Below are 12,804 nucleotides of genomic sequence, written 5' to 3'. Positions count from 1 at the left end.
AATGTTTTAGAACACTTATGTATATATTAAGAAAGGGAAGCGGAAGATTTACAAAGACAAAACGTTTCTTCAAGGAAGTTATGCTTACATTTATTACGCGAAGCGAATAGCGAACGCGAAGTCTCAAATTCACTATCGCGTTTGTCCAACGCACACATTTTACTCATAGACGAAGCCAAGTCATCAAGATTAATGAATGAAGTAGGAATTGGAGAGAATCATAATATTTCGTGTCTATTGAATTAGAACGAATGCAAGCGAGATTGCTAGAAAAGATTGTCAGTAAGATTCAGCAGTCGAACTTATTTAAAACAATTGAACTTCATATCTAAAAACAAGTGCAAGCAGTTAATGACATAGCGGAATATATTATCTGTAATGAAAGTGCTAAATTGATGACTGTTTCTCGTCAGTCCTCGGTAGTATAGTGGTGAGTATCCCCGCCTGTCACGCGGGAGACCGGGGTTCGATTCCCCGCCGGGGAGACGTTAACGGTATTTTTATTTCTTCTTTTAACTTAACAGAAGCGAGAAATCTGGCATATATCCCTGACAGGCCCGAGTGACTAGCCTCTTTTTGCTTCCAGCGGGCATTTCACATAGACTACTAGTAAAATCATAGCAAACATACACGTAATCCCCTCGAAAGACCCGTGTTCCATAAGATTTCATGCTTTCACTACTTTCAAACACATTCAAAACACTGGTCTCCATAAAGCTGAAGTCCTCGCCTCTTGAAACAATTCAGCTGTTGTACTTTGCATAATATTTAATATGATCCTACAACATGTCAATTTCGGTCAATGTTTTAGAACACTTATGTATATATTAAGAAAGGGAAGCGGAAGATTTACAAAGACAAAACTTTTCGTCAAGGAAGTTATGCTTACATTTATTACGCGAAGCGAATAGCGAACGCGAAGTCTCAAATTCACTATCGAGTTTGTCCAACGCACACATTTTACTCATAGACGAAGCCAAGTCATCAAGATTAATGAATGAAGTAGGAATTGGAGAGAATCATAATATTTCGTGTCTATTGAATTAGAACGAATGCAAGCGAGATTGCTAGAAAAACTTGTCAGTAAGATTGAGCAGTCGTACTTATTTAAGACAATTGAACATCATATCTGAAAACAAGTGCAAGCAGTTAATGACATAGCGGAATATATTATCTGTAATGAAAGTGCTAAATTGATGACGGTTTCTCGTCTGTCCTCGGTAGTATAGTGGTGAGTATCCCCGCCTGTCACGCGGGAGACCGGAGTTCGATTCCCCGCCGGGGAGACGTTAACGGTATTTTTATTTCTTCTTTTAACTTTACTGAAGCGAGAAATCTGGCATATATCCCTGACAGGCCCGAGTGACTAGCCTCTTTTTGCTTCCAGCGGGCATTTCACATAGACTACTAGTAAAATCATCGCAAACATACACGTAATCGCATCGAAAGACCCGTGTTCCATAAGATTTCATACTTTCACTACTTTCAAACACATTCAAAACTCTGGTCACCATAAAGCTGAAGTCCTCGCCTCTTGAAACAATTCAGCTGTTGTACTTTGCATAATATTTAATATGATCCTACAACATGTCAATTTCGGTCAATGTTTTAGAACACTTATGTATATATTAAGAAAGGGAAGCGGAAGATTTACAAAGACAAAACGTTTCTTCAAGGAAGTTATGCTTACATTTATTACGCGAAGCGAATAGCGAACGCGAAGTCTCAAATTCACTATCGAGTTTGTCCAACGCACACATTTTACTCATAGACGAAGCCAAGTCATCAAGATTGAGGACTGAAGTAGGAAGTGGAGGGAATCATAATATTTCGCGTCTATCGAATTAGAACGAATGCAAGCGAGATTGCTAGAAAAACTTGTCAGTAAGATTGAGCAGTCGTACTTATTTAAGACAATTGAACATCATATCTGAAAACAAGTGCAAGCAGTTAATGACATAGCGGAATATATTATCTGTAATGAAAGTGCTAAATTGATGACGGTTTCTCGTCTGTCCTCGGTAGTATAGTGGTGAGTATCCCCGCCTGTCACGCGGGAGACCGAGGTTCGATTCCCCGCCGGGGAGACGTTAACGGTATTTTTATTTCTTCTTTTAACTTTACTGAAGCGAGAAATCTGGCATATATCCCTGACAGGCCCGAGTGACTAGCCTCTTTTTTCTTCCAGCGGGCATTTCACATAGACTACTAGTAAAATCATCGCAAACATACACGTAATCCCATCGAAAGACCCGTGTTCCATAAGATTTCATACTTTCACTACTTTCAAACACATTCAAAACTCTGGTCACCATAAAGCTGAAGTCCTCGCCTCTTGAAACAATTCAGCTGTTGTACTTTGCATAATATTTAATATGATCCTACAACATGTCAATTTCGGTCAATGTTTTAGAACACTTATGTATATATTAAGAAAGGGAAGCGGAAGATTTACAAAGACAAAACGTTTCTTCAAGGAAGTTATGCTTACATTTATTACGCGAAGCGAATAGCGAACGCGAAGTCTCAAATTCACTATCGCGTTTGTCCAACGCACACATTTTACTCATAGACGAAGCCAAGTCATCAAGATTAATGAATGAAGTAGGAATTGGAGAGAATCATAATATTTCGTGTCTATTGAATTAGAACGAATGCAAGCGAGATTGCTAGAAAAGATTGTCAGTAAGATTCAGCAGTCGTACTTATTTAAAACAATTGAACTTCATATCTAAAAACAAGTGCAAGCAGTTAATGACATAGCGGAATATATTATCTGTAATGAAAGTGCTAAATTGATGACTGTTTCTCGTCAGTCCTCGGTAGTATAGTGGTGAGTATCCCCGCCTGTCACGCGGGAGACCGGGGTTCGATTCCCCGCCGGGGAGACGTTAACGGTATTTTTATTTCTTCTTTTAACTTTACAGAAGCGAGAAATCTGGCATATATCCCTGACAGGCCCGAGTGACTAGCCTCTTTTTGCTTCCAGCGGGCATTTCACATAGACTACTAGTAAAATCATAGCAAACATACACGTAATCCCCTCGAAAGACCCGTGTTCCATAAGATTTCATGCTTTCACTACTTTCAAACACATTCAAAACACTGGTCTCCATAAAGCTGAAGTCCTCGCCTCTTGAAACAATTCAGCTGTTGTACTTTGCATAATATTTAATATGATCCTACAACATGTCAATTTCAGACAATGTTTTAGAACACTTATTTATATATTAGGAAATGGAAGCGGAAAATTTACAAAGACAAAACGTTTCTTCAAGGAAGTTATGCTTACATTTATTACGCGAAGCGAATAGCGAACGCGAAGTCTCAAATTCACTATCGCGTTTGTCCAACGCACACATTTTACTCACAGACGAAGCCAAGTCATCAAGATTGAGGACTGAAGTAGGAAGTGGAGAGAATCATAATATTTCGCGTCTATCGAATTAGAACGAATGCAAGCGAGATTGCTAGAAAAACTTGTCAGTAAGATTCAGCAGTCGTACTTATTTAAGACCATTGAACATCATATCTGAAAACAAGTGCAAGCAGTTAATGACATAGCGGAATATATTATCTGTAATGAAAGTGCTAAATTGATGACGGTTTCTCGTCTGTCCTCGGTAGTATAGTGGTGAGTATCCCCGTCTGTCACGCGGGAGACCGGGGTTCGATTGCCCGCCGGGGAGACGTTAACGGTATTTTTATTTCTTCTTTTAACTTTACTGAAGCGAGAAATCTGGCATATATCCCTGACAGGCCCGAGTGACTAGCCTCTTTTTGCTTCCAGCGGGCATTTCACATAGACTACTAGTAAAATCATCGCAAACATACACGTAATCCCATCGAAAGACCCGTGTTCCATAAGATTTCATACTTTCACTACTTTCAAACACATTCAAAACTCTGGTCACCATAAAGCTGAAGTCCTCGCCTCTTGAAACAATTCAGCTGTTGTACTTTGCATAATATTTAATATGATCCTACAACATGTCAATTTCGGTTAATGTTTTAGAACACTTATGTATATATTAAGAAAGGGAAGCGGAAGATTTACAAAGTCAAAACGTTTCTTCAAGGAAGTTATGCTTACATTTATTACGCGAAGCGAATAGCGAACGCGAAGTCTCAAATTCACTATCGAGTTTGTCCAACGCACACATTTTACTCATAGACGAAGCCAAGTCATCAAGATTAATGAATGAAGTAGGAATTGGAGAGAATCATAATATTTCGTGTCTATTGAATTAGAACGAATGCAAGCGAGATTGCTAGAAAAACTTGTCGGTAAGATTCAGCAGTCGTACTTATTTAAAACAATTGAACTTCATATCTAAAAACAAGTGCAAGCAGTTAATGACATAGCGGAATATATTATCTGTAATGAAAGTGCTAAATTGATGACTGTTTCTCGTCAGTCCTCGGTAGTATAGTGGTGAGTATCCCCGCCTGTCACGCGGGAGACCGGGGTTCGATTCCCCGCCGGGGAGACGTTAACGGTATTTTTATTTCTTCTTTTAACTTTACTGAAGCGAGAAATCTGGCATATATCCCTGACAGGCCCGAGTGACTAGCCTCTTTTTGCTTCCAGCGGGCATTTCACATAGACTACTAGTAAAATCATCGCAAACGTACACGTAATCCCATCGAAAGACCCGTGTTCCATAAGATTTCATACTTTCTCTACTTTCAAACACATTCAAAACACTGGTCTCCATAAAGCTGAAGTCCTCGCCTCTTGAAACAATTCAGCTGTTGTACTTTGCATAATATTTAATATGATCCTACAACATCTCAATTTCGGTCAATGTTTTAGAACACTTATGTATATATTGAGAAAGGGAAGCGGAAGATTTACAAAGACAAAACGTTTCTTCAAGGAAGTTATGCTTACATTTATTACGCGAAGCGAATAGCGAAAGCGATGTCTCAAATTCACTATCGCGTTTGTCCAACGCACACATTTTACTCACAGACGAAGCCAAGTCATCAAGATTAATGACTGAAGTAGGAAGTGGAGGGAATCATAATATTTCGCGTCTATCGAATTAGAACGAATGCAAGCGAGATTGCTAGAAAAACTTGTCAGTAAGATTGAGCAGTCGTACTTATTTAAGACAATTGAACATCATATCTGAAAACAAGTGCAAGCAGTTAATGACATAGCGGAATATATTATCTGTAATGAAAGTGCTAAATTGGTGACGGTTTCTCGTCAGTCCTCGGTAGTATAGTGGTGAGTATCCCCGCCTGTCACGCGGGAGACCGGGGTTCGATTCCCCGCCGGGGAGTCGTTAACGGTATTTTTATTTCTTCTTTTAACTTTACTGAAGCGAGAAATCTGGCATATATCCCTGACAGGCCCGAGTGACTAGCCTCTTTTTTCTTCCAGCGGGCATTTCACATAGACTACTAGTAAAATCATCGCAAACATACACGTAATCCCATCGAAAGACCCGTGTTCCATAAGATTTCATACTTTCACTACTTTCAAACACATTCAAAACTCTGGTCACCATAAAGCTGAAGTCCTCGCCTCTTGAAACAATTCAGCTGTTGTACTTTGCATAATATTTAATATGATCCTACAACATGTCAATTTCGGTCAATGTTTTAGAACACTTATGTATATATTAAGAAAGGGAAGCGGAAGATTTACAAAGACAAAACGTTTCTTCAAGGAAGTTATGCTTACATTTATTAAGCGAAGCGAATAGCGAACGCGATGTCTCAAATTCACTATCGCGTTTGTCCAACGCACACATTTTACTCACAGACGAAGCCAAGTCATCAAGATTTAGGACTGAAGTAGGAAGTGGAGAGAATCATAATATTTCGCGTCTATCGAATTAGAACGAATGCAAGCGAGATTGCTAGAAAAACTTGTCAGTAAGATTCAGCAGTCGTACTTATTTAAGACAATTGAACATCATATCTGAAAACAAGTGCAAGCAGTTAATAACATAGCGGAATATATTATCTGTAATGAAAGTGCTAAATTGATGACTGTTTCTCGGCTGTCCTCGGTAGTATATTGGTGAGTATCCCCGCCTGTCACGCGGGAGACCGGGGTTCGATTCCCCGCCGGGGAGACGTTAACGGTATTTTTATTTCTTCTTTTAACTTTACAGAAGCGAGAAATCTGGCATATATCCCTGACAGGCCCGAGTGACTAGCCTCTTTTTGCTTCCAGCGGGCATTTCACATAGACTACTAGTAAAATCATCGCAAACATACACGTAATCCCCTCGAAAGACCCGTGTTCCATAAGATTTCATGCTTTCACTACTTTCAAACACATTCAAAACACTGGTCTCCATAAAGCTGAAGTCCTCGCCTCTTGAAACAATTCAGCTGTTGTACTTTGCATAATATTTAATATGATCCTACAACATGTCAATTTCAGACAATGTTTTAGAACACTTATTCATATATTAGGAAAGGGAAGCGGAAAATTTACAAAGACAAAACGTTTCTTCAAGGAAGTTATGCTTACATTTATTACGCGAAGCGAATAGCGAACGCGAAGTCTCAAATTCACTATCGCGTTTGTCCAACGCACACATTTTACTCACAGACGAAGCCAAGTCATCAAGATTGAGGACTGAAGTAGGAAGTGGAGAGAATCATAATATCTCGCGTCAATCGAATTAGAACGAATGCAAGCGAGATTGCTAGGAAAATTTGTCAGTAAGATTCAGCAGTCGTACTTATTTAAGACAATTGAACATCATATCTGAAAACAAGTGCAAGCAGTTAATGACATAGCGGAATATATTATCTGTAATGAAAGTGCTAAATTGATGACTGTTTCTCGTCAGTCCTCGGTAGTATAGTGGTGAGTATCCCCGCCTGTCACGCGGGAGACCGGGGTTCGATTCCCCGCCGGGGAGACGTTAACGGTATTTTTATTTCTTCTTTTAACTTTACTGAAGCGAGAAATCTGGCATATATCCCTGACAGGCCCGAGTGACTAGCCTCTTTTTGCTTCCAGCGGGCATTTCACATAGACTACTAGTAAAATCATCGCAAACGTACACGTAATCCCATCGAAAGACCCGTGTTCCATAAGATTTCATACTTTCTCTACTTTCAAACACATTCAAAACACTGGTCTCCATAAAGCTGAAGTCCTCGCCTCTTGAAACAATTCAGCTGTTGGACTTTGCATAATATTTAATATGATCCTACAACATGTCAATTTCGGTCAATGTTTTAGAACACTTATGTATATATTAAGAAAGGGAAGCGGAAGATTTACAAAGACAAAACGTTTCTTCAAGGAAGTTATGCTTACATTTATTACGCGAAGCGAATAGCGAACGCGAAGTCTCAAATTCACTATCGCGTTTGTCCAACGCACACATTTTACTCATAGACGAAGCCAAGTCATCAAGATTAATGAATGAAGTAGGAATTGGAGAGAATCATAATATTTCGTGTCTATTGAATTAGAACGAATGCAAGCGAGATTGCTAGAAAAACTTGTCAGTAAGATTCAGCAGTCGTACTTATTTAAAACAATTGAACTTCATATCTAAAAACAAGTGCAAGCAGTTAATGACATAGCGGAATATATTATCTGTAATGAAAGTGCTAAATTGATAACTGTTTCTCGGCAGTCCTCGGTAGTATATTGGTGAGTATCCCCGCCTGTCACGCGGGAGACCGGGTTTCGATTCCCCGCCGGGGAGACGTTGACGGTATTTTTATTTCTTCTTTTAACTTTACAGAAGCGAGAAATCTGGCATATATCCCTGACAGGCCCGAGTGACTAGCCTCTTTTTGCTTCCAGCGGGCATTTCACATAGACTACTAGTAAAATCATCGCAAACATACACGTAATCCCCTCGAAAGACCCGTGTTCCATAAGATTTCATGCTTTCACTACTTTCAAACACATTCAAAACACTGGTCTCCATAAAGCTGAAGTCCTCGCCTCTTGAAACAATTCAGCTGTTGTACTTTGCATAATATTTAATATGATCCTACAACATGTCAATTTCAGACAATGTTTTAGAACACTTATTCATATATTAGGAAAGGGAAGCGGAAAATTTACAAAGACAAAACGTTTCTTCAAGGAAGTTATGCTTACATTTATTACGCGAAGCGAATAGCGAACGCGAAGTCTCAAATTCACTATCGCGTTTGTCCAACGCACACATTTTACTCACAGACGAAGCCAAGTCATCAAGATTGAGGACTGAAGTAGGAAGTGGAGAGAATCATAATATCTCGCGTCAATCGAATTAGAACGAATGCAAGCGAGATTGCTAGGAAAATTTGTCAGTAAGATTCAGCAGTCGTACTTATTTAAGACAATTGAACATCATATCTGAAAACAAGTGCAAGCAGTTAATGACATAGCGGAATATATTATCTGTAATGAAAGTGCTAAATTGATGACTGTTTCTCGTCAGTCCTCGGTAGTATAGTGGTGAGTATCCCCGCCTGTCACGCGGGAGATCGGGGTTCGATTCCCCGCCGGGGAGACGTTAACGGTATTTTTATTTCTTCTTTTAACTTTACTGAAGCGAGAAATCTGGCATATATCCCTGACAGGCCCGAGTGACTAGCCTCTTTTTGCTTCCAGCGGGCATTTCACATAGACTACTAGTAAAATCATCGCAAACGTACACGTAATCCCATCGAAAGACCCGTGTTCCATAAGATTTCATACTTTCTCTACTTTCAAACACATTCAAAACACTGGTCTCCATAAAGCTGAAGTCCTCGCCTCTTGAAACAATTCAGCTGTTGGACTTTGCATAATATTTAATATGATCCTACAACATGTCAATTTCGGTCAATGTTTTAGAACACTTATGTATATATTAAGAAAGGGAAGCGGAAGATTTACAAAGACAAAACGTTTCTTCAAGGAAGTTATGCTTACATTTATTACGCGAAGCGAATAGCGAACGCGAAGTCTCAAATTCACTATCGCGTTTGTCCAACGCACACATTTTACTCATAGACGAAGCCAAGTCATCAAGATTAATGAATGAAGTAGGAATTGGAGAGAATCATAATATTTCGTGTCTATTGAATTAGAACGAATGCAAGCGAGATTGCTAGAAAAACTTGTCAGTAAGATTCAGCAGTCGTACTTATTTAAAACAATTGAACTTCATATCTAAAAACAAGTGCAAGCAGTTAATGACATAGCGGAATATATTATCTGTAATGAAAGTGCTAAATTGATAACTGTTTCTCGGCAGTCCTCGGTAGTATATTGGTGAGTATCCCCGCCTGTCACGCGGGAGACCGGGTTTCGATTCCCCGCCGGGGAGACGTTGACGGTATTTTTATTTCTTCTTTTAACTTTACAGAAGCGAGAAATCTGGCATATATCCCTGACAGGCCCGAGTGACTAGCCTCTTTTTGCTTCCAGCGGGCATTTCACATAGACTACTAGTAAAATCATCGCAAACATACACGTAATCCCCTCGAAAGACCCGTGTTCCATAAGATTTCATGCTTTCACTACTTTCAAACACATTCAAAACACTGGTCTCCATAAAGCTGAAGTCCTCGCCTCTTGAAACAATTCAGCTGTTGTACTTTGCATAATATTTAATATGATCCTACAACATGTCAATTTCAGACAATGTTTTAGAACACTTATTCATATATTAGGAAAGGGAAGCGGAAAATTTACAAAGACAAAACGTTTCTTCAAGGAAGTTATGCTTACATTTATTACGCGAAGCGAATAGCGAACGCGAAGTCTCAAATTCACTATCGCGTTTGTCCAACGCACACATTTTACTCACAGACGAAGCCAAGTCATCAAGATTGAGGACTGAAGTAGGAAGTGGAGAGAATCATAATATCTCGCGTCAATCGAATTAGAACGAATGCAAGCGAGATTGCTAGGAAAATTTGTCAGTAAGATTCAGCAGTCGTACTTATTTAAGACAATTGAACATCATATCTGAAAACAAGTGCAAGCAGTTAATGACATAGCGGAATATATTATCTGTAATGAAAGTGCTAAATTGATGACTGTTTCTCGTCAGTCCTCGGTAGTATAGTGGTGAGTATCCCCGCCTGTCACGCGGGAGACCGGGGTTCGATTCCCCGCCGGGGAGACGTTAACGGTATTTTTATTTCTTCTTTTAACTTTACTGAAGCGAGAAATCTGGCATATATCCCTGACAGGCCCGAGTGACTAGCCTCTTTTTGCTTCCAGCGGGCATTTCACATAGACTACTAGTAAAATCATCGCAAACGTACACGTAATCCCATCGAAAGACCCGTGTTCCATAAGATTTCATACTTTCTCTACTTTCAAACACATTCAAAACACTGGTCTCCATAAAGCTGAAGTCCTCGCCTCTTGAAACAATTCAGCTGTTGTACTTTGCATAATATTTAATATGATCCTACAACATGTCAATTTCAGACAATGTTTTAGAACACTTATTCATATATTAGGAAAGGGAAGCGGAAAATTTACAAAGACAAAACGTTTCTTCAAGGAAGTTATGCTTACATTTATTACGCGAAGCGAATAGCGAACGCGAAGTCTCAAATTCACTATCGCGTTTGTCCAACGCACACATTTTACTCACAGACGAAGCCAAGTCATCAAGATTGAGGACTGAAGTAGGAAGTGGAGAGAATCATAATATTTCGCGTCTATCGAATTAGAACGAATGCAAGCGAGATTGCTAGGAAAACTTGTCAGTAAGATTCAGCAGTCGTACTTATTTAAGACAATTGAACATCATATCTGAAAACAAGTGCAAGCAGTTAATGACATAGCGGAATATATTATCTGTAATGAAAGTGCTAAATTGATGCCGGTTTCTCGTCTGTCCTCGGTAGTATAGTGGTGAGTATCCCCGCCTGTCACGCGGGAGACCGGGGTTCGATTCCCCGCCGGGGAGACGTTAACGGTATTTTTATTTCTTCTTTTAACTTTACTGAAGCGAGAAATCTGGCATATATCCGTGACAGGCCCGAGTGACTAGCCTCTTTTTTCTTCCAGCGGGCATTTCACATAGACTACTAGTAAAATCATCGCAAACATACACGTAATCCCATCGAAAGACCCGTGTTCCATAAGATTTCATACTTTCACTACTTTCAAACACATTCAAAACTCTGGTCACCATAAAGCTGAAGTCCTCGCCTCTTGAAACAATTCAGCTGTTGTACTTTGCATAATATTTAATAAGATCCTACAACATGTCAATTTCGGTCAATGTTTTAGAACACTTATGTATATATTAAGAAAGGGAAGCGGAAGATTTACAAAGACAAAACGTTTCTTCAAGGAAGTTATGCTTACATTTATTACGCGAAGCGAATAGCGAACGCGAAGTCTCAAATTCACTATCGAGTTTGTCCAACGCACACATTTTAATCATAGACGAAGCCAAGTCATCAAGATTAATGAATGAAGTAGGAATTGGAGAGAATCATAATATTTCGTGTCTATTGAATTAGAACGAATGCAAGCGAGATTGCTAGAAAAACTTGTCAGTAAGATTCAGCAGTCGTACTTATTTAAAACAATTGAACTTCATATCTAAAAACAAGTGCAAGCAGTTAATGACATAGCGGAATATATTATCTGTAATGAAAGTGCTAAATTGATGACTGTTTCTCGGCAGTCCTCGGTAGTATATTGGTGAGTATCCCCGCCTGTCACGCGGGAGACCGGGGTTCGATTCCCCGCCGGGGAGACGTTAACGGTATTTTTATTTCTTCTTTTAACTTTACAGAAGCGAGAAATCTGGCATATATCCCTGACAGGCCCGAGTGACTAGCCTCTTTTTGCTTCCAGCGGGCATTTCACATAGACTACTAGTAAAATCATCGCAAACATACACGTAATCCCCTCGAAAGACCCGTGTTCCATAAGATTTCATGCTTTCACTACTTTCAAACACATTCAAAACACTGGTCTCCTCGCCTCTTGAAACAATTCAGCTGTTGTACTTTGCATAATATTTAATATGATCCTACAACATGTCAATTTCAGACAATGTTTTAGAACACTTATTCATATATTAGGAAAGGGAAGCGGAAAATTTACAAAGACAAAACGTTTCTTCAAGGAAGTTATGCTTACATTTATTACGCGAAGCGAATAGCGAACGCGAAGTCTCAAATTCACTATCGCGTTTGTACAACGCACACATTTTACTCACAGACGAAGCCAAGTCATCAAGATTGAGGACTGAAGTAGGAAGTGGAGAGAATCATAATATTTCGCGTCTATCGAATTAGAACGAATGCAAGCGAGATTGCTAGAAAAACTTGTCAGTAAGATTCAGCAGTCGTACTTATTTAAAACAATTGAACTTCATATCTAAAAACAAGTGCAAGCAGTTAATGACATAGCGGAATATATTATCTGTAATGAAAGTGCTAAATTGATGACTGTTTCTCGGCAGTCCTCGGTAGTATATTGGTGAGTATCCCCGCCTGTCACGCGGGAGACCGGGGTTCGATTCCCCGCCGGGGAGACGTTAACGGTATTTTTATTTCTTCTTTTAACTTTACAGAAGCGAGAAATCTGGCATATATCCCTGACAGGCCCGAGTGACTAGCCTCTTTTTGCTTCCAGCGGGCATTTCACATAGACTACTAGTAAAATCATCGCAAACATACACGTAATCCCCTCGAAAGACCCGTGTTCCATAAGATTTCATGCTTTCACTACTTTCAAACACATTCAAAACACTGGTCTCCTCGCCTCTTGAAACAATTCAGCTGTTGTACTTTGCATAATATTTAATATGATCCTACAACATGTCAATTTCAGACAATGTTTTAGAACACTTA

General features: G+C 39.4%; 7 non-coding genes across 7 annotated transcripts; all 7 read left to right on the top strand.

Annotated features, from left to right (window-relative positions):
- The first annotated feature begins 413 nt into the window (after positions 1–413).
- On the top strand, positions 414–485 carry Trnad-guc (transfer RNA aspartic acid (anticodon GUC)). The gene has a single exon. It is a non-coding gene; the product is annotated as a tRNA-Asp (tRNA).
- A 2,331-nt stretch (positions 486–2,816) lies between these two features.
- Positions 2,817–2,888, top strand: Trnad-guc (transfer RNA aspartic acid (anticodon GUC)). The gene has a single exon. It is a non-coding gene; the product is annotated as a tRNA-Asp (tRNA).
- A 1,530-nt stretch (positions 2,889–4,418) lies between these two features.
- Positions 4,419–4,490, top strand: Trnad-guc (transfer RNA aspartic acid (anticodon GUC)). Its single transcript has one exon. It is a non-coding gene; the product is annotated as a tRNA-Asp (tRNA).
- Positions 4,491–5,219: 729 nt separating this feature from the next.
- Trnad-guc (transfer RNA aspartic acid (anticodon GUC)) lies at positions 5,220–5,291 on the top strand. The gene has a single exon. It is a non-coding gene; the product is annotated as a tRNA-Asp (tRNA).
- Positions 5,292–6,821: 1,530 nt separating this feature from the next.
- On the top strand, positions 6,822–6,893 carry Trnad-guc (transfer RNA aspartic acid (anticodon GUC)). The gene has a single exon. It is a non-coding gene; the product is annotated as a tRNA-Asp (tRNA).
- A 3,132-nt stretch (positions 6,894–10,025) lies between these two features.
- On the top strand, positions 10,026–10,097 carry Trnad-guc (transfer RNA aspartic acid (anticodon GUC)). Its single transcript has one exon. It is a non-coding gene; the product is annotated as a tRNA-Asp (tRNA).
- A 729-nt stretch (positions 10,098–10,826) lies between these two features.
- On the top strand, positions 10,827–10,898 carry Trnad-guc (transfer RNA aspartic acid (anticodon GUC)). The gene has a single exon. It is a non-coding gene; the product is annotated as a tRNA-Asp (tRNA).
- The last annotated feature ends 1,906 nt before the right edge of the window (positions 10,899–12,804 follow it).

The sequence above is a fragment of the Octopus bimaculoides genome, chromosome 6 (genome assembly GCF_046866305.1).
Source record: "Octopus bimaculoides isolate indiv1 chromosome 6, ASM4686630v1, whole genome shotgun sequence".
In the NCBI taxonomy this organism is placed as follows: Eukaryota; Metazoa; Mollusca; class Cephalopoda; order Octopoda; family Octopodidae; genus Octopus; species Octopus bimaculoides.
Note: the sequence above shows the minus strand (reverse complement) of the source record. Positions and strands in the feature narration are given on the sequence as shown.